This window comes from Varanus komodoensis, unplaced genomic scaffold (assembly GCF_004798865.1).
Source record: "Varanus komodoensis strain SLA01 unplaced genomic scaffold, ASM479886v1 scaffold12, whole genome shotgun sequence".
Classification (NCBI taxonomy): Eukaryota; Metazoa; Chordata; class Lepidosauria; order Squamata; family Varanidae; genus Varanus; species Varanus komodoensis.
In genome coordinates, this window is record NW_025335349.1 from 24,621,844 (window position 1) to 24,630,509 (window position 8,666).

Sequence of the window (8,666 nt, forward strand, 5' to 3'; positions counted from 1 at the left end):
GAAGGATCTTCCTTCTTTTCTTCCTTCCTTCTTTCTTTTCACTGCTTGCCTTTTTGTATCCCTAGCCCTCTGGGGGATACAACTTTTTATGTCAATTTCATACAGCAAGGGTTGACAGAAAACAGATTTCCAGATATTTTGGACGTCAGCTCCCATTATTCCTGACTATTGGCCATGGTGGCAGGGGGTTCTGGGAACTGAAGTCCAGAACATCAGGCGCATGACCTTCTACCCACTTCAGTTGTCAAGCATCATTAGAGCATCTGTTGTAAGCCACCTTCTGTTGCGTTGTCTCATAACACATCAGTGTGCGATTGAATTTGAGGCTGTCCTATATAAATCCCATCAAAAGAAATGGGGGCCAAGAAAGAGCACTACTGTGCTCTCATTGAGCACCCATTTATTTATAAGGGATTTGCCTTGGAGGATGTTTTGAGCCATCGTGCCTCATGGTGCTTCATGCTCAAAGTCCTCGTGTTTACCGCTGGTGTCCCAGCTGCGTACAACTAAGTGGCAATATGGGGACATGAGCTGCCAAGGTCACTGGTCTTGATTTTCCAAGAACTTGTCAAGGAAGACGGGCAGCTTCCCTGAATTACATACGATGTGTGCAGGGCTTTTGGCCTTTGATCATTTTGCCATGGAAATGTGTTTTACTGTTTTCATTCTTCTTTTACCATTGTATTTTCCCTTTCTTCCACTCTGCTCTTACCCACTCAGAGAATCCTGTAGGTAATATGCACTGAAGACGTGGTTGGGATCGCTAATAATTTTGCATACTTGTGTAAATAAAATATTTATTGCTGCCTGTTACATATTCTTGTAGGCCTGGACCAAGGTTCTTGCTTCTAGATTTATGTGTCCTGAACCTTGTTTCTGGCATTCTAGAGAAGAATAAAATATATATTTTTATCAATCCAACTGCGTTTCATGGGTTTGCTACATTCTGCAAAACAACCAAGAATTCAAGTGCCTGATTCCAAGTTACCCTGCCTTGATACTCAGTTATGCAATGTGCATTTGTCTGCCAAGATGCATGTACACTTGTTGAGACAGAGGAAGATGCAAACACCTTAAGGCACAATCCTATGTGAGTTTAGTGAGAAAACAGGCCTACATTTCCCAGCATGCCCCAGCTGGTTGGGAACTATAGGCCTTTTTTTTCCTGACTAAACTTGCATAGGATTGTATCCTAAATGTCTAATTTGACCTCTCTGCATAGGTCATGGAGCTTTGCCTGGCAGTCCTTAAACTAAGCCCAGATATTCACAGCTGAATGACAGCATATCTTTTGGGAACTGGCCAATCTCCTCTTCACGTCTCCAAGTGTTGGATAATTTACCACATCCCTTGCTAATCGGTTCCAATGTTACCCGCCCTATTAAAAAGCCGCATCTCACTTCCAGCTTGAATTCATCTGAATATAAGCTTCCAGATGCTGGATCTTTTAATGCTTTGGTCTGCTAGGTTAAAAAGTCATCTCATTTTAAGAAATGATGACAGGGTCATATGGACGCAGAAAACAAAGACCTGTTACTAGGAGGGAATATGGTCCAGGATTAATGATTCACAACTGGTATTGAACTTGGGACAGGAAAATCTACCATGTATGGATAGACAAATTCTGACTTTGCTATGCTGGACACAAGGATAAATCAAAGACCTTTTGATGTGTCCATCAGTTATCCACAAACCAGAGCATTTACCTTTTCACTTAAAGGTCACTGAAGATAAGCAGCCTAGTCTATGCATCAGGCCATCAGTCTCAGTCTTTCCCAGTCTGGGATCCTCGGAGCATGTTGGACTACAACTCCCATCATTCCCAGCCAGTGTGGCCAAGGGCTGTTGGCTGGGAATGATAGGGGCTGCATTCCGGAGGGTGCCTGTCTAGGAAGGCTAAGGCATGTCTTTGTCTGTGCCTGTTGAGAGTGACTCCCTAAGGACGAAGGCACAAAGCTTTGCCATCTCTGCTTCCTGAGTTGCTTTTTGCTGAGGATGTCAGAAATGGCAACTCTGGCATGCAACGCCTGAGCTTGGCCTTTGAGCTGTGGCCCTCAGGCTTAAACGTTCAGTTAAGGGGAAAGGTAGCACTTCCACCTTTTGCATCTAAGCCTGCAGGTTTTTCTGCAGGAGGAATTCGTCTTCCACTCAGAAAAAATTGTGGGTCCTTTACCCAAAATTGTCATCCTCTTAGGGCTGGGTCTCCCCCATGTTTCCCAGTGTTTGTTGCATCTCTTTTTAGAGGGTGGATGAGGCAGTATTTTCTTGGATGGCACCATGCTACAGTAGAGAAGTGAAATGAAATGTCACAGTCCCGTTCTATACCAAAGCACTGCCTTGTGTTGTGCAATGGGGTGTAAGGGAATCCATAGGATGGGGGTTAGGAAAACCCCCAGGGAAAAAGCCTCATGTGAAGGAAGCTCTAATGCTCCCACAGAGGGAACTTCGGTACAGCGTTGGGTTAAATTCTTCTTGCAGAGAAGCCCTTCAAGTCCCCAGCAAAGACAGAGAAGTCTCAGTCCTCAATGATGTGTAGCGCTGTGTATAAGCTGCCTTGGGTTCCTTGCAACAGGAAGGAAGGCGGGATAGAAATGCCATGGAAGAAGATGAGACACCAAACTGGCATTGGGGCAAACGTGTACTGCACGGTGGTAATTTCTGATCCAGAATTAGATCAGGCAAATCGACAGTCCACTTTGAAGACACCTTTTCATCCTGGAGCTCAGCTGGGCCCTACACACTGAGTGCTTTTCCGGTCTCCACACCCCACTCTTGCTCTCTGGAGACCAAGCTTCTCACTTCCCTTCTGGGGAACATTTTGCTTCTCCTTGATGCCTCTCTGTGTGGTGAAGGTGTAGCATCAGGAGAAAAAGGATGCACCAGGCAGTCTGCCCAACCTGGTACCTGCTACATGTGCAGGACTCCAACTCCCAGCCTCCTCATCTGGTAATGTTGGCTGGGGATTCTCATTATTATTATTAATTTCATTTCGATACCACCTGTATCTGATGTTCTCTGGGCAGTTTACAACACAAAATAGAAACAATAGATTACAATAAATAGAAAACATTAATGAGAATTGAAATTAGTTTAAAATAGCATACAAGAACATTAAAAGACAATAAAAAGGTGACAAAAAGACCCAGCCAAGAATAAAAGTTACCTGGATAATCGTATCAGGTTCCTGCATGACCATAGGGGTCTTTAAAGGCCTCCACAAAGACAGCTGTCTTAACCTGGTGCTGAAAAGATGACAAATTATAGTTAAAGATGGATTATAGTCTAATGCTTCTGGAGGGCACCAAGTTGGGGAATGCTGGCACAGAGGAAGAGCCATGCAGTCATGCAAGCTCTACCCACTTTTCTCTGTGATTTTGCTTGCCATCATTTCTGGCTGTACCCAGCATCAGCTGCTGCCCCTAAGACTGTTCTTGCAGGTAAATGGTCCTTCATCGGAAAATGATTTCCTACCCCATCTAACTGCAGAATCTGCTGCAAAGCGACAGTGTTTCAGTGGCCATACTGATGAAAAGTTTCCCAAAGCTCCAGCATGCCTTTCTGCAGCCCAGGAACTGGCTGTGTGCCCTCTTCCTCTTCCTCCTGAGAGGCTGCTTACCGAGAATTTCCCACCTATGGGAAGGATATGATTGGCATCCATTTTGGAGCAAGGATTCTCAGACTTTCCCCTATGTTGGTTTCCATGGGGATCTTTGTATGTGTGGTGTACACAGCACTGCTGTTTTGGCCATATGCAGGGATATTTCCCGCAGATGCAGGAGCACCTTTAAGGGGAGGGTGGTACATTTTCTGCACCTTGCCAGGTGGCAGCTCCAGGCATGGCCCTGTCCACTCCCCCATGGTGCTGAAAGGAAACTTGTTTGGGCAGGAGGATGCATGTCCGCCTAGAGTCTAAGGAGGGCTGCTGGCACTCTTTCAGCTGCTCCCACAGGTTCAGCAGCAGCCAAATCCCGTTTCCCATTTCCAGCTGCAACTTGGAACAATGATGCAACTCGGCCACAGGGCAGGCCAGGGAGAAGGCTGCTGTCATCCTGGCCCGAAATGACCACAGCACAAACTTGAATTTTAGCCCAGCGGATGTAGAGAAAGGGCTTGTCTATGAAAAGCCACATGGCACCTTCCCGAAGATTTGAATTCAGCTCCCACAATCCCTCGCCATTGGGCATTCTGGCGGGGGCTGATGGGGATTATAGTTCAGATATCCGGAGGGTGCCAGCCCCTGGCTACAAGTACTTTTCAGTATTGTGAGGGAAGGAACAACAACACCTTGTGGCCCAGCGTGATACAGGGAGCAAAGGAAAGGCGGGGATCACAGTTAAAATCAATCTTTGTCCCTGCCTCTGGGGCGAATGGAAAGTTGTAAGAATAGCTCGATGTTTTGGCCTTCCCCAGTGTCAAACACTTCTGTCAGGAGGATTGCCATGGTCTGTAAAAAAGCCGGCCTTGGTGGCTCGGAAATGGGGTGGTGGGTTATTCTCCAATCTGAAGCCACCCCCACCATGGCAAGAAGCTGTGCTCAAGGCTCTGGTCTCAAACGAGGAACCAGAGGCGCCCAGGCTGCTGGGAGGTTAGGCCAGGCTGGTGGTCAGGAGCCTGCAGAACCCAAAACAGGATTCCCCTGCGTGTCTTCCCAGGAGCCCAGTTCACCAAGCCAGGTGCCTCTGGCGCCACTGCACCTGCCCCAGAGCCAGGCGGGGGTGTAGGGAGGGGGAGCAGTGCCTGTCTTGAGGCCAGAGGGAGGGGCTTAGACAGAGGGATTCACTAGTAGACCTCAGGCCACCTTCTCCCTCCGCTCACTTGGAGCTTTCCATGGTGCTGCAACCACTGGGCGGCCCTGCCTCGCTGGTGTCTGCCGCGGATGGGCTGGGACTACTGTGAACTGCAGCTGCCTTTGAGGAGGGCAGACACTCAAGAGCCCTGCGTGCCGCGGCGCAGACCCGGGCTCGAAACCTCAGCAGCAAACGCTCCAAGCCAAGGTGCTGCGCCCAGATATCAAAGCTCTCCGGTTCAGCAGTTTCCTGCCTGCTTCCAATCAGCCTGTTTACCTTGCTAATCCCTCCACCGCCCCAGCAAAGCCCGAGGGATGCCTGCAGGGCTGGATCCTCCTTCAGCCACATGAGCTGTGGTTTTTGAGGTGCATCGAGAGCTTGAACCCAAAATAGCAGGGCATTAATATCTATCTATATCTATGCCTATATATTTGAGCTTCTCTCTCCCACCCGTTTCTCTCCCCACAAGTGTTCAGTTATCACAGGAACAGGAAACTTGTGGACTTCCAGATGCTGCTATACTCCAATACCCATCAATCTCTGTCAGAGTGGCTGATTGCCTTGGACAAAGGCATTGTATTCCCAGAACATGTGGAGGGCCACATGTGCTGGAAGGGGAAAGGCACTCTTGGACACAGGCGAGTCAATTCCTCTGGATGGCTTCCTTCCTTCCTTCCTTCCTTCCTTCCTTCCTTCCTTCCTTCCTTCCACCCCTGGCTGCCCTGGAGGGCTGCCCCAGAGCTGCAGCGAGTACAGACTGTGGCCACCCGGCTCATTTCAGGTGCTGCTCCACACCGGCGAGGAACACCCCTGCTGAAGGCGCGGCACAAGCTGCCCATGAGCTGCCGGTGCAGGTTTTGGCTCCGCTGGCCCAGAAATGCTTCATACACCTTTCTACAAACGTTCTCATTCATTGTTATAGAAAAGAAACTGCTGTCAACAAGAAATTCAAAGGAGAAGAGCACACCATGGGCAGGGTATGTGTACCTTACTTGGGAGATGACTGAGGAGTGTGCGTGAGTGTCCTGTCTTCCACTGTACGTTCCTCTCTCCTGCAGTCTGCAGCCTCCATGGCATCCGGTGCTGGTTGCCCGGGAGAGTGAGGTGATGCCACCATGGGGATTCGTCATATCTGGATGCATGGGCAGCCCAGGAGGGTGCAGAGCAGCAGAGGGTCGTCTTAGGTGGAAAATACTCATTCTGCACCCTCAGCCACCTCAGAAATGTCACAAATATGGGTTACAAAACATCTTGAGAATGAGGCAGAAAAATGGAACACTCTTTCACAGGGGAAGAGCACTTTCAAGAATTTGGAGGACAGATCTAAGCACACAGCACAAGCTCCACTTCTTCCCTCAAATTTAATGCAATCGTGCGACCCACCCACACAATTGGTGCTGTTGCCCCTTGCGGGTTAGCCCTTCCAACCTGTCCAAAAACCTTTACAAACAGAGAAAGAAGCTGGGCCACAACTCCTGCCAGTGATGAGTCCCGTTTGTGATAAACTTCTGAGAATTTTTCCTTGTCACGGACAACTTCAGTGACCTACTCCTTCAAGATTGTTTGTTTGTTTTGCCCCCAAATAAGATGGAGAATTTTAAAAAGCCATTTGTGCGCAGCATTAGCCATGGTACTAACCAGGATATCTTCTCCCTTATCATCCTTCTCTGTAAAAGAAGCATTCCTGGTGGCCCCCCATGGGTGATCATTGCTTGGGGACAACAAGGACCAGGGCCTGAAATGAGGAGCTCCCACTTTATGGGATGCCCTTCCAACTGAGACCAAGCAGGCAACTTCACTGCTTTACTTTCTGTGTGTGTTTGAAGACTTTCCCTTTCAGATAAGCATTTCCTGACCAATGAATTAATCCCATCCACTGTTTTATTGATCTCTTTGGTCTTACTTTAGTTTTTGGTATTTTGCATTTTAATTTATTGTACACTGCTCTGATATCATGACATCCAGCAGTTTGTACATTTTGTCATAAACACATCAAATATAAGCCTCCTCACCTCTCTTTTCTTCACATAGTTTCAAAGTGGAATTTTGCAAATGACAGTACAAAGTTTATTTAGAGGAGGACCATGGAAATTTGCAAATTTATTTCATTTATTTATTAAAACATTTTTATGCCGCCCCATTCGCCGAAGCCTTGGAGTGGCTTACAAATTGCATAGGGCATTCCCACCAGACTATGGATGGCCTCTTATTTGCATAATTATGATCTAGTGGCTGCTACATCCAATGGCAACTTGCATGTGTAAATAGGCTATCATGGATCCCAAACAGTGGCTGGACCTCTCACCTTCCCTTAAAGACAAGGGAGCTTTCAATAGGATCAGTTCACACAGCCAGCCATGTAGCCAAAGCAAATGAAAGGCATGCATGTGTCAAACAGAGTGCAACAATATCAGATGGTTTCAAGGAAAGCATGCTTTCTGGAGGGGGCCCCCATGGCAGCTTCGGTTCCTAGCTCCCAGCCGAACCGCTGCCAAACTGCAGCTAAAATATTTCCCTCCGTGTGCCCATGCCTCTGAGACCTGGAAATCAACACACAGCTGCAGCTTTTTTTTCTGTTTATCCAAACTGAATGAAATGAGCAGGCATAGTAGCTCCTTCTGAAGAGGCTGGCAAATTTTAAATAAATAGGTCCTGGGAGGGTGGGCAGGATTGTGTGAAAGGCGTAGAAATGTGGAAGTTTTTAAAAGGGCAAGTGTTGATATCAGGTTTATTTCTGGCAGAATTGGATGGCGTTTATAGTTTTATTGCCTCTTCTGAGGCAACTTTCTGATGAATAGATATGCAGCGGGGCGGGGAGTTTGCAGGAACTGCCTTGTCAGGATTTGGGCTGCTTTGGTGGCCAGAACCAGAGCAGCCATCACCGCATTCACTGGATCAGCCTCGGCCTTCTGATGAGGGCCACCTGGCAGTCCTGGGGGAAGAGCTACATAAGAGCAAGCTCTTCCTTCCAGAAATGGCCTCAGCAGCACTGGTTCTCCTGTTTGCTGTAGCGCCTGGGTTTTGCTGTATATTCTACCACGCCATGTCACCTCAGCATCACAGGTCCCTCTGTCTGCTGTGGGGCCTGCCTCTTGCTGTATGCCGTGCCTTGCCAAGTTGTCTCAGCATCACAGGTCCTCCTGTTGGCCATAGTGCCTGCACCTTGCCTGACTGTTCCCGCTGTGCCTCTTGCATCTTACTGTAAATTCTGCCTTGCCATGTAGTCTCAGCAATGCAGGTCCTTCCGTCTGCTGTTGGGTTTGCCTTTTGCTTGAACTGTGCCCTGCCTTGCTTGCCTGCAGTGCCTGACCCTTGCCAGGCCGCCTGCAACTTGCCATGTATCTTGCAGTGAAGTGTTCAAGTCCTTTACTCCGAGTCCTGAGTCAAGTCTCAAGTTTCTTCTTGAGTCCCCCGCTCCCCAAGCACCCACCTCTTGTCCCTCCCTCCCACCACCTTTCTCATGCCAGAAAGACGAGCTGAAGCCTTGCCTTGCCTTCCCCCTATCCGAACCCCATCCTCCTGATCCTACCCCCCAACCCCTTGAAGCTCCCTCCCTCCCTCTGTCTCTGTTGTGTTCATGCCTGTGTTCCGCCAAGACTGCCCAGGATATTCTGATGTGTGTCAGATGCGGCAGTAAGTCCTGCGGTGACCCAGAGGTAAAAACAGTAGAAATGTCGAGTCCAGTCACTTGCTCATTGCTCCCGAGTCGAGTCTGAGTCAAGTCACTGATGTGACTTATTCATTCATTCATTTATGTATTTTAAAATTTGTGTATCCCGCCCTTCACAGTGTCTCAGGGTGACCACAATAACATAAACAAATAAGACACCACATCACAATAATGTATAAAATCAATGTTTTAAAAATACTAACTTTTAA